This window comes from Apium graveolens, chromosome 9 (assembly GCF_009905375.1).
Source record: "Apium graveolens cultivar Ventura chromosome 9, ASM990537v1, whole genome shotgun sequence".
In the NCBI taxonomy this organism is placed as follows: Eukaryota; Viridiplantae; Streptophyta; class Magnoliopsida; order Apiales; family Apiaceae; genus Apium; species Apium graveolens.
In genome coordinates, this window is record NC_133655.1 from 14365871 (window position 1) to 14381362 (window position 15492).

A 15492-nucleotide genomic window follows, 5' to 3' on the forward strand; every position below is an offset into this window, starting at 1 on the left:
GAAATTCTTTCATGACCTTTAAATCGTTAAGCTCTCAGAGTTCCAAGGAACAGGTTGACCTAGTCGAGGCAAGAGCCTGGCTAAAGGAAATATAGGAATCATTTGAGATTCTAAATGATTGACGAATCACAAAAGACTGTTTTTATCACTCACCCTCCTAAGAGAGAGACCACCTGCTGGTGAAAGGCCAAGGAAGGCACGGAGCAAGAGATTATAATAAACTGATTAAAGTTCAGCCAATTATTTTCGGGAAAGCAATTCCCAAGGTTATGGAATAGTGTAAAAGCTTTAGAGCCAGAACAAAGGTAGACGCGTATGATGAATTATGAATCTAAGTTGTAAAAGTTATCAAGATTCGTTCTGAAGACACGAATCCAGAATGACGGGATGTTTGAAATCAATGCTTATGTTGTGTTGGTTCATGAAATAACGATAAGAGAAAGGAATATAAAGGCAAGAGAGTTTGAGGAATGATAAGGGAGTTGGGTATGAGGAAACCCTAAAGACTCGTAGAAATAGAAATAGAAGAGTATGTAATCGTCAGGATGAGGGTGATTCACCATGAGTTAAAATTGATGGTTGAAGGCATAAGAGTTATGTATATTTTATCCCCTTTAAGTTGGGAAGATTCGAGGAAAACCTTGAGATAGTTCGAAGGATAAATAATGAGACGCGGATAGACTGAGAAGACAAGAAAGTAAGAAATTAGGAAAATTGGATGAAGGAAGTGACCTTCAAGAAGGTGAAGTGTAAGACCGGTGGCTTGATACCCAGAAAGGGAGACGCCAGGTATGAAAGATATCCCAACATTGAGGTGACTGTTGAGATAAACAACAAAAGTAAATAAGGAATTATTAAGAAGAAGTTCACGTTGAACACGACCAATATTCTCCAGAACATCCTTGTTATCGTTACCAAATTAGGCGAGTCAAGCGGACAACCGTTGTTATCTTTTGGAGGCCATATGGATTGACCTCAATTTGAATAAGGATGCTATTATGAAGTTAGGTATAGACTATCGAGGTGGGAATGATGAATAAGATAATCTATCAAGGATATATGACTTGATTTATCCATGGAAGGATGCAGGTACCTTTTAAAGGTGGAATTAAGGATAGAACATCGGTAACTTAAAATGAATCCTAGGGGAATGCATAAAGGTTGGCATTTCACCCTTAATAGGGACAGTATGAGTTTTGACAGAATGATTGGGAAAGGGTTAAGGTAACAACAACCTTTAAGAATCAGTGGAGAAATTTTTCAGAAGTATATAGACAATGATTCTGGTATTAATAAATGGTATCTTGATATGCCCTGTATCTAGGGAATACAGGAGGAACGATTGAAGGATAACCTTAGAGGTTTTACAAGGAGAAAGGTAATATTCAAAATTCTCAAGAATAGAAATGTTAATAAAGGAAATATGACGTAATTATAATGTTGCCAAGTGGGGCACGTGTTAAACCACGAGAAAGTATGGATCGAACCAGTAATGGTCGAAATTGTTCAGGGCAATTAGGACTTAAGATAAAAGATGTTCTAAGTATAATTAAGAGTCAGTCTTGACAGTGATTAGCCTCTAAAGATTGAGGCAATAACTTATGGAAAAATGGTGATATTTTTTTTTTTACTCATCAGATATTAAAGAAAAGCATTTTCACATAAGCTGTGATTGAAATAAGGTAGAAAATTTATTTGGAGGTGGTTAAAATGACATTGACTGTAAGGAACTATTACTATCAGGAAAGGCCAAAGAGGTGGCCGACACTTTAACGGTAAAAGGATAATTGTAGGCGCTTGTGCCAAAGGATACATTGATGATGGTTAAAAGCTGAAGGTTGTATTATGGTTTGGAAGATTGACATTCCTTCTGATGACTGTGCAATACCCAGCCGTAATAGTAGTTGGTAAAGGTTTAATTCGTGTAATCGCCATGAGCGGGCTATCTATCTTAGAAGGTACTATCTTGAGAATGAGCCTGGACCATGTTTCAAAAGGACTAAACGAACCTTTGAGTAAGTCTTCTATTTAAGGCATATGATTTAGAATGGTATTAACCTGCTATCGTTGCTTTGATTGAAACTCTTCTGCAATTTTATCTACTTCATGTCATGAAAGTATGTCAGAGTTTGGAGTGTTCTTCATGAATTGTGATTGGTGGTTATGTTAACTCCTTAGGAGAATTAGATACGAGATGTATGGACTCCGTATGGTTAGCTATTAAGACTTCATGGAAAATGAATGACTACAGTAGGTCAGTGGTGGACCATAGTAAGGCAGCAATGATTCTGCGAGTAATGAGCTGATTACAACCGTGAGAGTTGTATTGGAATGGGTGTTGAGATTGAGTACCACTAATCGGGTCGTGGTAGTGTATAAGTTATCATTGATAGACTAATTAAGTAGAGTATCTACCTAGTGAATATTTATTCTTTCTTATCATTAGAGAGTCGTATTATTATACGAAGAAGGTTGCGGCATAGAAATGGGTGTTCGGGAATAAAATGGATGAAAATGGTATAGTTACCAGAAACAAAGCAAGGTTGGTTGCAAAAGGCTACTCACAATAAGAAGGAATTGATTATGATGAAACTTTTGCTCCTGTTGCAAGACTTGAAGCTATAAGAATTTTTCTAACATTTGCTGCACATTCAAATTTTAAAGTGTATCAAATGGATGTCAAAAGTGCCTTTTTGAATGGTGAGCTAGAAGAAGAAGTTTATGTGCAACAGCCTACTGGCTTTGAGGATCCAAAATTTCCAAATTTTGTGTATAAGTTACTCAAGGCTCTATATGGACTAAAACAGGCACCTAGAGCTTGGTATGACATATTATCAGATTTCCTATTGAAGCATGGTTTTACTAGAGGAACCATAGACAAGACTCTCTTCTACAAGAAACATGGTGAAGATATGATCCTAGTTCAGATCTATGTGGATGATATCATTTTTGGTTCTACTAATGAGAAGCTGTGCCAAATATTTTCCAATCTTATGCAAAGTGAATATGAAATGAGTATGATGGGGGAACTGAGTTACTTTCTTGGACTTTAAGTCAGCCAAAGAAGTGATGGTATCTTCATCAGCCAAACTAAATATGTCAAGGATCTATTGAAAAAGTTTGGAATGGTTGATTGTTCACCTGCATCTACACCTATGCCTACTACAACAAAGTTGGATGGAGATAAAAAGGGCAAGAATGTAGATATCTCAAGCTGCAGAGGGATGATTGGATCATTGCTTTATTTAATAGCAAGTAGACCAGACATCATGTTTGTAATATATCTATGTGCAAGATTTCAAGCCAATCCAAAAGAATCACATTTGATGGCTGTAAAGAGGATTTTCAGATACTTGAAGGGGACTCCAAACTTGGGATTACTGGTTTTAAAGTTGTTGGCTACACAGATGCAGATTTTGCTGGATGTAGGGTTGACAGAAAGAGTATCAGTGGAAGCTGTCAATTTCTTGGACAAAGACTTGTATCTTGGTACAGCAAGAAACAACAATATGTATCAACTTCTACAACTGAAGCTGAATACATAGCTGCAGGAAGTTATTGTGCTCAAGTGCTTTGGATTAGAAATCAGCTAATGGATTATGGCTAGACCTGGCAAATCATTCGTGTCGTGTATAATCGTGTCATGTACTTTCGTGTTTCGTGTATTTGGGTAGTAAACACGAATACGACACGAAATGAAATCGTGTACCTGTTTTGTAAACACGAACAAGACACGAATTCAAAATGGGTAGACACAACACGAACTGTAGTACACGAAAATTTTCGTGTACTTTCCATGTACACGACAACGAAACGATACGAAATGGTACACGAAAAAAAGAAAAAATGAAATGTACACGAAATAAACACGAACTGGTACATGATAACACGAATTCAATACACGAAATTTTGAAATTTTACAAATCCTGTTCAAATTTTGGTTAAACATAAATAAAGATAGATTCTGTGAATTCCATAGCTCTTGCAACACCAAATTTCACAATCTGCTCCACAATCTTGAATTCTTGATTCTGCAGCATGTCTTAGCTCTTCAGGCACTGCAAATACAAATTCAACATTAAAATTCAATACCCTACTCTTATTTAGCACACAAAATAAGTACTATGTGAACTGTATATATGTTGCGCATGTATTGTCATGGTGTTGCAGTACAATCAACCATGGGGCCACTCCGTCCTTGTAATTTTTACATTCATTGCTTCATAACAGAAGAAAGAAAATGACCTAAAATAAATTAAACTCTGGATAGAATGAGTAATTTAATTAAACTTGGTTTAGAAGTTGTCATCTTGTCTCTCTACTAAGTCTGACTTCATCATATGCTAGTAATAGTAGTAATTCAGTTCTTGAAGTGTGTGATTTTTAAAAGGATAAACTTTGTTTGGACACAGCACAGCCTTAGTGAAGACGACTCGTGAGTGTTAAATTATTACTATTGTGCAAACTGGAAAACATAGTGAAAGTTAGAGTTAGAATCCCCCTTTAACCATGTGAGTTCTGTTATAATTAACAAAAAGTTCGTACACATACTACAGTCTCGTTTATTAAAATCTGGTAAAGTTGATTTTCTAGGAACAACGCCAAAGCTTAAGTTCACTTAACAGACATTGTAGGTAGGTGTAATCACAATTTAAACAGTTAAAGTAAATCAGGTGCCCAGGAGAACTCAAATTATATCACCAGTCAATACCCTACTTTTATTTAGCACACAAAATAAGTACTATCAAAGGTGTAATGTCAGAGAAAACTCAGAAAGTAGGGAAGTCGACATGTCTCCAACTATACAACCCCTGTCCACAATAACCTTATCCAGAGAGAAGATCAGTTTAGAACAATACCTATCCACAATCCAGTCTCCGGTAGGCATGAGGGTCCTCAGAAATCAGAATAAGCTTGCAATACAGAAATCAGAAAATGCAGAAATCAGAAAATACAGAATGCATAAATCAGAAAATGCAGAATACAGAAAAGCTGTTACAATACAAAACTGGACAGAATGCAGAAAAACGGTTACCTTAAATACAAGGATCAGTGTCATCTTTAATGTCAAGCCTCGTGATATCTTGTGTAAGCTCCTCGAGTGAATAATTATGGAAAACTACAAGGGGTACAAATTAAACTCTTGCTTAAATTTCCAGTCACGAGTGCAAATTAATAAAAAGTAGATACGTACCTTCTTGGTTAAATTTCCAATCACGAGTATAAATTAAACTCTCAACGATGTTGTGTGCCAAACAACTACGATATTGATCTAGAACTTTTCCCCCGACACTAAAAGCCGACTTCGATGCTACGGTTGAAATAGGTATTGACAACACATCCCTAGCCATAAGCGCAAGATTAGGAAATCTTGCACAATTCGTGCCCCAATACTCCAACACGTCTATATCAATAGCTCGATTCAACCTTTTTTCCTCCAAATATCGATCAAGTTCAGTATTTTCCACAGCAGAACTAAGATCATTTTCCAAGGCGTCAAATTCCTAAAAAATGCAGAATTTTAATTAGTACAGCAGAATACTAAACCTGGACAAAATATATTTTATGATAGATTTGAGGAATACCTTCATTACATCAAGTGCTTGATTGTCAATTGAACTTCCGGGCTCACTTTCGAACACAACATTGTATGTGGGTATTCTGTCCTTGTACAATTCAAATAAACCCTTCAAGGTTTCATGTAGTTTTGTTATTTGATAACAATTATCTCCATAAAGCACTTTATAGCAAAACTCCACGAATTGAGTCTTGTATCGAGGATCAAACACAACCGCAATAGCAAGAATCATGTTATAGTCCGACCAATACTTATCAAACTTTGGTTGCATTTTTATAGCCATTGATCTTGCTACAGAATTTGGGTCAAGAATAGCCTTCTCTAGTGTATGTTGAACTATGAACACATTTGGAAAATATAAATTGGCTGTGGGATATTTTGAGCCTGAGAACAACCGAGTAACATTATAAAATACACCAAGAAACCTACAAATACCCTCAATTTTATCCCATTCTTCTTCTTCAAGACCATGCTTGTAATTAGAATCACTTAATTTCAAATGAGTAAATGCTCTACGGTAGTAAAGTGCACCATCAAGCATTATGTAGGTTGAATTCCACCTTGTTGGAACATCTTGGCGCAACCCTTTTTTCCATTCTAAAGCAACTTGTGTTATACACTCTTTAAATTTTTCCTTCCTACCTTGGGAACCTTTAATGTACTTAACGGATTCTATGATTTTAACAACCGATGCATCCATATCTTTTAGACCTTCTTGCACAATCAAATTAAGAATATGTGCACAACATCTAATATGAAAGAACTCTCCTCTAAAAAGCAAAGCATTCCCCAAGTTTAGTTGTGTTCTCAAAGTACCAACAAATGCATCATTACTTGAAGCATTATCTAAGGTAATACTAAACAATTTAAATCCGAGGTTCCATTCACACAATAACTTATATATTTTATCAGAAATAGTCATTCCCATGTGTGGTGATGGCATGTATGAAAAATTCAGCAATTGCTTATGCAAAACCCAATCATCGGTTATAAAATGAGTCGTGATAGTAATATACCCATCAGTTGCAACAGAAGTCCATAAATCAGATGTTAAACATACCCTACTGCCACAACTTTTCAACATGTTCAACAACTTTCTTTTTTCAGTTTTGTAATTAATTAATATATCATTTCGCAAGGTATTTCTACTCACTAACGTAGCTCTTGGGTTTGCATATAAAAAGGCCTCTCTAATACCCTCGTATTCGACAAAAGAACGAGGCAGATTGTGTCTTACCACAGCGTCGGTTATCATATCTCTGAAAATCTTGGGATCAAACGCTCCATTATGCACCAACATAGATCCTTAGCTCTTTGAAATTATCATTTGCCTAATATCGGAAGAGGTCACACAGATTTTTTGATGCTTCAACAAATTTCCAGTCCCGGTTGCTGAGTTATATGTGACTGTATAACCGCACTTCTTGCACTTGGCTATATCTGGCTTATCTCCAACACCTTTAAAGAGGTCGAATGTATCCCAGGCCTTTGACCATTTTCGTTTAACGCCCTTCTCTTTCTCAAGTTTCACGGAACTTTCTGTTTTTGGTCCGGTTTCTTCATTCTCCATCCGGTCTGCCTCATCATGACTTAACGATTCATATTGCTGTATAAAGAAACAAATTTATTTATAAAAATCGATTATAAATGCAGATTAATACAAGATTCGAAGGTTGAGTAAAAGCAACTAATTAGAGGGTATACACTGGAAAAAAATGATTGTATAATTAAAGAACTAAACATAATTAAAGAGTGAAGGTTGTGAAAAATTACCGGATCATTAGATATTGGTCCATCTTCTTCTTCCATGTTCCTCACTCCTTAGGCAGACTGCGGCAACAAGTCAAAACCCTAAAATTTTCTAATTTGTGTTTGAAAAGTCGGGACTCTCTCTGCTCTCTATACTTTATCTATCCACTAAAATAAGCCCAACAACAGCCCAAACCCCAAGTCCCCAACCCAGCCCGTATATTTTATGGTGTGAAACTGATTTATGGTGTGAAACTGATTTTTAGTGATTTATATTTTGTGTATAAAATTTATGTTTCATAAATAAATTTTAAAATATATTAATATTATTTATTTATTATTTATTTATATCGTGTACCTCGTGTCGTGTCGTGTACCCGAGGGTAAACACAAACACGACACGAAATATTTAACGTATACTTTCGTGTTCGTGTATTTTCGTGTCGTGTACCTAAAATTCAAAAACAAACACAAAATTTTCGTGTCGTTTCGTGTCGTGTTTTCGTGTCGTGTGAAAAATTGCCGGGTCTAATTATGGCATAATGTTACATAAAATTCCTATTATGTGTGACAATACTAGTGTTATATCTATAGTAGATAATCCAGTTAATCATTCTAGGACAAAGCACATTGATGTGAGGTACCACTTTATTAGAGAATATGCTACTAATGGTACTATTGAGCTCATTTTTATACCAACAGAAAAACAATTAGCTAACATTTTTACTAAACCTTTGGATGAAGCAACTTTCACTAGACTTGTAGGTGAAATTGGAATGCTTAAGTCTTCATCCTAAGGCAAGAACTCAGCTAATGTTTTGCGGCAGATTAATCTCCAGTAAATCAAAATTAATTTGATTAAATTAGAAATTAATTGAAATATGAATTATAAATATTTCAGAAATCTCTGCATATTTGTTTTTCAAATTCAATTAACTTGGAATTTTTCAAATTCTAAGTAAACTGCTTAGTTGTTAATTTACATCCTTAATATGTAAAATTAACATAAGACAGAATTGCATTAACCAAAAGTATTTAGAGAACTGAGTTCTCGATAAATATAAATTGACTTCTCGACAAGTCATTTTAGGACTTCTCGAGTGAGTCCTTGATAAGTCAATTTACTAACTTCTCGAGTGACTTCTTGATAGGCTTAAAATGACTTATCGATAAGTCCTTGTAAAGTTCTCTAGTAGTGTTCATTCACAGAGTTCTCTACAAGTACAATTTTTTGACTTATCAATAACTTAGAACTGAGATAATTTAAATTGATAAATTATTTTGGTAAAATACTTTTGGAAAATTTATTCTAATTTTATTTTTAATTTATTCAAATTAAAGTTAGACTCAGTTCAGTCCGCTTTTTGGACAAACTGGGTATTTATTTGACACTTCGTTAAGTCAAGTTTGGGTTCTCTATATGAGTAATTTAAAATGACTTCTCGACATGTACTTCACTTCTCAAAATGACTTCTCGATAGACAAACTCCCGATGTCTATTTTTGAGTTCTCGACAAGTCATTTACTTTTACTATAAATACCCAGACTTCTCGAATACTTTTTTTTTGGAATTTCTCAAAATTCTAAGCAAACTGAATATTTATTAATTCATATCCTCAATATATGAAGTTAATAAATAACAGATCAAAAGAAGCAAAAGTATGAAACACTGAAATAATTTAATTCATAAATTATGTTCAGCAAAATACTTTTGACATACTTTGTCTATAATTACTCTGACTTATTGACACATTTACGTGTTTATGTGCTATTTTTTTAATGTGGAAATATGTTAGTCTAATGTAAGTAGACTAGTACATTATATATGATATTTTGAGAATGCTGATAATGGTTAAATTTATTTGACTGTATGCTGATAGGAAGAGTTACTTTTTATGTAGGGAGTACTTGTTTATTTGCATGGGGAATAGTTATCCTAAAAGTGAACTAAGATTCTTGAGCACTTGCATGGGGAATAGTAACTAGTCATTTCTAACTGTCAAGTATGCTTATGTGATTATTACTCTTATTATCCGGGCAACTCAAGAGTCTCTTGGTTTCTATCTTTACTCCCTTTATAAATTAAAACGCTTCACTCTTTATCATTCATCACTACTCTTATTCTCAACAAACATCTAATTTCAAAACTCACCTCCTGTTCATCTCTCTCTCTCAAATGGATGCCCCAATCTTCTACATACTTATTAATGGAGTTTACAAGCCTGTCCATCATCTGGCTGACGACCAAATATACTTTGATCCTTTCGTACTTCGCGTCCATCTCAGGGGGGTTGTTTGTAGCCCCTTTGATATTCCACTTGAGGTCTTTGACGAACTCTCGTGGAATGATCAAATCGGCATTCTTTTCTTTGAGGGAGAAGTCTCTCTGGAGCTGGAGAGACGTGCAAGGGTAGCTGAGCAGCAATGCCTTGCTGCTCTGGAATTGCAGGAGAGGATCATCTCTCTTGCACACTCCATGTCCAGAGCTTACCAGCGCAGGTCAAGGAGGTTGGAGGCCGAGAAGAAGAAGTCTAAATTAGAGTAGTTAGGATTAGGATTTACTTGATATAATTTGAATCTTAATGTACTCTGTGTTTAATATTAATGAAAATTCTCTTCTTCTTTATCAATTTGTTTTTGTTGCTTGATTGTTTATGTCATGATTGCCTTGCATTTATAAATTAACTAATTATTTGTTTTCTTGTCATAATGCTTGCAACTGTAAGTCTCAATGCTTATGCCTAATCAAAACTCCAAACAGATAAATATGTTCAATGCATTACAGGTTCAACACAATCCACTCAGACAACAACATGAGATTCAAATTTTTCAATCAACAAGTATTTGTGTTAAAATGCAGCTAAAACATCTATTAACCAAACTGCAGTTCTCCCAGATATAGCAACACAAACTCAAACACAATCCCACTCAGGTGACTCTCAAAAGAAACCTGTTTTACAAAAGGACAGCAATTGCATAATGTGCTTCAGATTGTTTTGTTGTTTGAGAAGAGAAACCACCACAAACATGAAAAATTTATCAGATTTTATTGAATATCCCATGAGTATTCTTAATGCACCTTCATGTGCAAAATAGTCTTCACATACTAAAAGGTTTGAGGGTAGTACTCCTGAGGGGGAGCTATCTAAATGCTCTCCAATTCAATTGGAGGTTCCTAAAAAAGGAACAACTCCCCTCATAACTCTAGCACTAGTTGCCTTAGCAGTCAAAGCTAGAAGTACAATTGCCTATGACAATGTCATGAGAAGGGCAAGTATAGCACATTTATGTGACAGTGTGTTGCAAGACACACAAGGGTTTGAGGTTGGTGTACATGATAGTAACCTAGTCAAATCCCCTCCAATTCAGTTGGAGGTTCCCACTACAATTGAGTAACAACACACTATCAAAACCACAAAGCAATATGTGAGTCAAACTATGACCCTAGTCACAGGTGTTCTTAATGATTCATTCACCTCATAACTTCAAGCTAATATTCTCTTTTCTGATGAAATGAGTATGATTAGACCTATATGGATTACCCCTAATCATATGATCACAGACAACTCTTCTCAACCACCTCTTATTTCTGTAAGTCAAACAACAACTGATCATTTCATATGAGAATAAGAGAAAAGATTGAGAGAAAAATAGAGAATAAGAGAGGCGGGATCCTTCCTGGAAAAAGGAGACGTAGATGAGTGTATGGATTTAGTAATCCTTGTGAGGGAACTCTGACTCTCAAAAGCCATGAGACTAGTGCAGTGAGAAGTAGTGAGACTACTTATTCAAAAGAACAGAAAGCTTAGGACTTTTAACAGAATTTTTCTGCAGATCTAAGTGAAACCCTTATTCTATTTGATAAACTCATCACCACAAATCTCACTGAAGCTTGAAGCTGCATATAGTGTTCAAAATGGACAATGACAGCAACTTGAACAATGTGCATCTTGCTGGATCTTTCTACCTGGAGATAATGTCAAAAAAGGGGAGAATATATCTAAATGCCTGCCAAAACAGCTGATGGATGTTGCCAGATAATAAAATATTCTATTTTTCATAGGGGAGAGAAGAATAAATCTAAATGCAACTCAACAAAAGAAGACCGCATGGGAAGATCGGCTTCTGCATTTAGTTAAAGTTTTGACATCATCAATCAGAACTTGTGCATAAATTCGTAATGAACAAGTTGGGGGAGATTGTAATATATAATTGATAATGTCAAAGATCACTGGAGATAACAATGTCATTAGCATCTCTGATCAAAGAATGAAGCAAGCCAAGTGGGCATCTGATCTGAGGAGGAGATCAATGAACTGTTACTTTTAGTTATCAATTAAGCTTGGGGCCAACCCTAAGTAAGTTGTATTGTTATCTAAATTTGTATTTTGTACTTGTAAAACTTAAAGTCTGTAAAAATGCAAAGGAGCAGACTGGAGCCTTTTTCCTAAAACAGTATCAAGCCTAAGGATTCTATCTGGAAGAAGATCAAGAAGATCATGCCTCAGAAGAATTTTGAAAAAGCTTGGAGTTGAATAAATCTGTTTGGAGAAAAATACTCTAATTCAAGATCTCTACAAGTCACAAATGTAATATTATAGAGAAGTCATTCGAGAACTCCAGAATGGCTTATCGAGAAGTCATTCAAGTTGCAGAGAGTACCGGCGGATGAGGAATATCCATCGGGATAGTAGTTTGGCTAGTCGACGGATGACTACTGTTAGGCACATCCATCGGGAGACAATCACTACTCGACGGATAAGCAATATCCACTGGGATAGAAGAAATGAATGAATTTAGAGTGGAGAAGTCAGAAAGGCTACTAGAGAACTCAAGAAGATATCGACAAGCAAAATTAAAGAACTGAAGATTGGAGATATCGAAAAGTCATTCCTTCACTAGAGAACTTAAAGTTATCGATAAGTCTACATTCAATATAGAACTCTGAGTTATCGATAAGTCAAAGTGAAGATGTGAAGACTAGAGATTTCGACAAGCTGAAGACCTCTACAAGCCAAACTCAATATGGAGTGCTAGAGATCTCGATAAGCCTATGTACTTATCGAGATGTCAAGTGTTCTATTAGTTTAAACTGGAGATCTCGAGGTACAGTCTCAAAGTACAGAATTGCAGATTAGTTTAATATCCAAGATAAACAATCAACAAACAATCCAACAACTAGATTGACAAGTCTACAAAAAGCAGCTTGAAGAGTGTGCAAGATCAATGGCAAAGATTAACTGACAGAGGAAGATTAAAGTGAACACGGGATGCTAAAGATATGCTAAGCCAGAAATGGAAGATTTGCTTTTCTATAAATAGAAATGACAAGTGACAGTTTAGAAAAGCTAATAGCATGTTTATTATCCACTGTATAAACCAGCAGTTAACTAAGTTATAAAGTTAACACTGGTCCTTTAGTTAGTTGTAACAATTTAGATCAAAATTCTTGTAACACTCTCAAGAAGAAGCTGAGCTCTTTAACATCAAAGAGTTTAGAAATTTTGTAGCAAAACAGTCTTAATTTTAATATAAATTTAAGTGAGTTTTGAAGATCTATGTTCTTTATTTTCTGCAAATTTTAAATTCTGCATGAACACTTTTCAATACAAGATTTAGTTTACTTTGTTCAACCATTATCTTTCAAGAAAAACCTAAAATCAGAAAAACACATTCACCCCTCCCCCCTCTGTGTGTGATTCATTACCTAACACTCTTGAATATTAAGGACATGGATATAGTGTGAACGTATTGTACACAGTTAAAGCTCGTCCTAAAATTGCACCCAATATCCTAAATATCTGACTCTTGACAAAGGAGAATTCTAGATGATGAACATACTCCTAAACATAGAAGAACACAAAGGGATGTCTAAACTAGTGACATCCTAATATAAAAAGGGTGATCATCCTCCAAGCATTTGTATATAGTTGACAAGGGTGAACCTTGAGCTCAGCTGACAAATAAAAGGATGGACCGGGAACTTCAACCTAGCCTCGAAGGCCCATTTAAAAACACATAGCTTCACTCGATCCCAGATACAAGTTCTATCTTTATAGCTCAGCTCAAAAACTTTAAATACAACTTGAAAAGTTATATTTTCCTTGAGTTCCCTCACATTCGAACGAAAAGTGGGTCGTCGCGATCACGGACGAACCTCTTAAAAGAGTAAACTCTAGAGGAGCCCAAGGCCCTCCGTTGCTGAGAGGGTGAAAAATAAGCTTCCCCGTTGTGACCACGAATGAAAATTTTGGTTCCCCAAGGCGAACACGGACAAAAAATTTCGATGATTTTTCGTCGAAAAATGAAAATTTTTAGATTCAATAATTAGCCCTAATTATGGCCAATTAGCTGCGATTAAGGCCAATTAGCGTAATATAGTTTATAATTAGCCACTATTAAGGTTAATTAATAAATTACGATAAATGATTAGCCCCGATTAGGCGATTAGGGTCAATTAACCGCAATTAAGGCCAATTAGTGTAATATAGTTCATAATTAGCCTATATTAAGGTTAATTAACAAATTACGCTTAATAATTAGCCCTCATTAGGGCCGATTAGCCACGATTAAGGCCAATAAGCGTAATATAGTTCATAATTAACCTATAGTAAGGTTATTTAACAACTTACGCTCAATAATTAGCTCCGATTAGGGCCGATTAGGCGCTATTAAGGCCAATTATCGTAATACAATTCATAATTAGCCTATATTAAGGTTAATTAACAAATCATGCTCAATAATTATCCCCGATTAGGGCCGATTAGCAGTGATTAAGGCCAATTAGCATAATATAGTTCATAATTAGCCTATATTAAGGTTAATTAACAACTCACGGTCAATTATTAGCCCTGATTAAGACCGATTAGCCACGATTAAGGCCAATTAGCGTAATATAGTTCATAATTAGCATATATTAAGTTTATTAAAAAACTTACACTCAATAATTAAACCTGATTAGGGCCATTTAGCCGCGATTAAGGCCAATTAGCATACTATAGTTCATAATTAGCCTATATTAAGGTTAATTAATAACATATACTCAATGATTAGCATGGATAACCTATGAGCCCCGACTAGGATCGATTATAAGTTGTCACCTTATAATTAACCTTTGTTAAGGTTAAAAGGTGATCAACGCTCGATTATTAGCCCCAATTAACCTCGATTAGGGTTTGTTATTAGCTTTCACCTTATAATTAACCTTGACAAAGGTTAGAAGGTGATTAACGCCTAACATAGAGTTCCGATTCGGGCAATTTAGCGTTAAATGCTATTTAATTAGCCTCGTAAAGGTACAAAAGGTGAAATATCACTTAATAATGAACAAGTCACTGTGAATGTGTAGATCACTTCACACTTCCTAATATGATTGAACCCAAGAAGGGACGAAACTACCTCCGAGTCACGATTAGACCATTATAACTTTCACGAAAACTCGAGAAGTTTTCCCGGAAGTTTGGGGTAAATAAAATGGATGAGAAGTAATCCGTAAAGACACAATTAATGCTGAATTAATTATGTCCTAAAATTGATTGGTCAAACCCGTGACGTCACGACCCAAAGTAGGTCGTCACGACCACGACCCAATATGAGTCTTGAAAATCAGAGCAGATTGTGACAACCACGACCCAAAGTGGGTCGTGTAGCCCATGGCCCAAAATCAACTACATGATAGGCCCGCCGAGCAAACCTGAGATTGAAGTCCATAATAACACCAACGTCGTATCCGACATGGAAACGGCTCCTCCTAGGAAGGATCCAGAATCCACATAATCATATTTACCATCTAAGTATGAGACTTGTCCAGCAAGTCTCCCTATCCTAGTCTAATCCTAAACTCAACATCTATATAAATGACTCTACTTCTTAACCTAGAACTACATTTTTTATCTGATTCTCTACAACACAGAGATACGTAGGCAACTTGCGAGTACAACTAGTTCCCCTCGCGATAACATCCATTAATGCTCGAAACTCAACATCCCTAGCATTAAATACAAACAAAACCCTAATTTTTATTTCACAACAATTATATTTATGTAGAAGAGAAATCTAGCCGTTTATTTAAGAATGAGTTTCGTCGATTCTCAATTAAAGGGACACAATTTGTATAATAAAAATCGGTCGATTTCTTAAAATTCGCCGATAAATCGATTCGATAT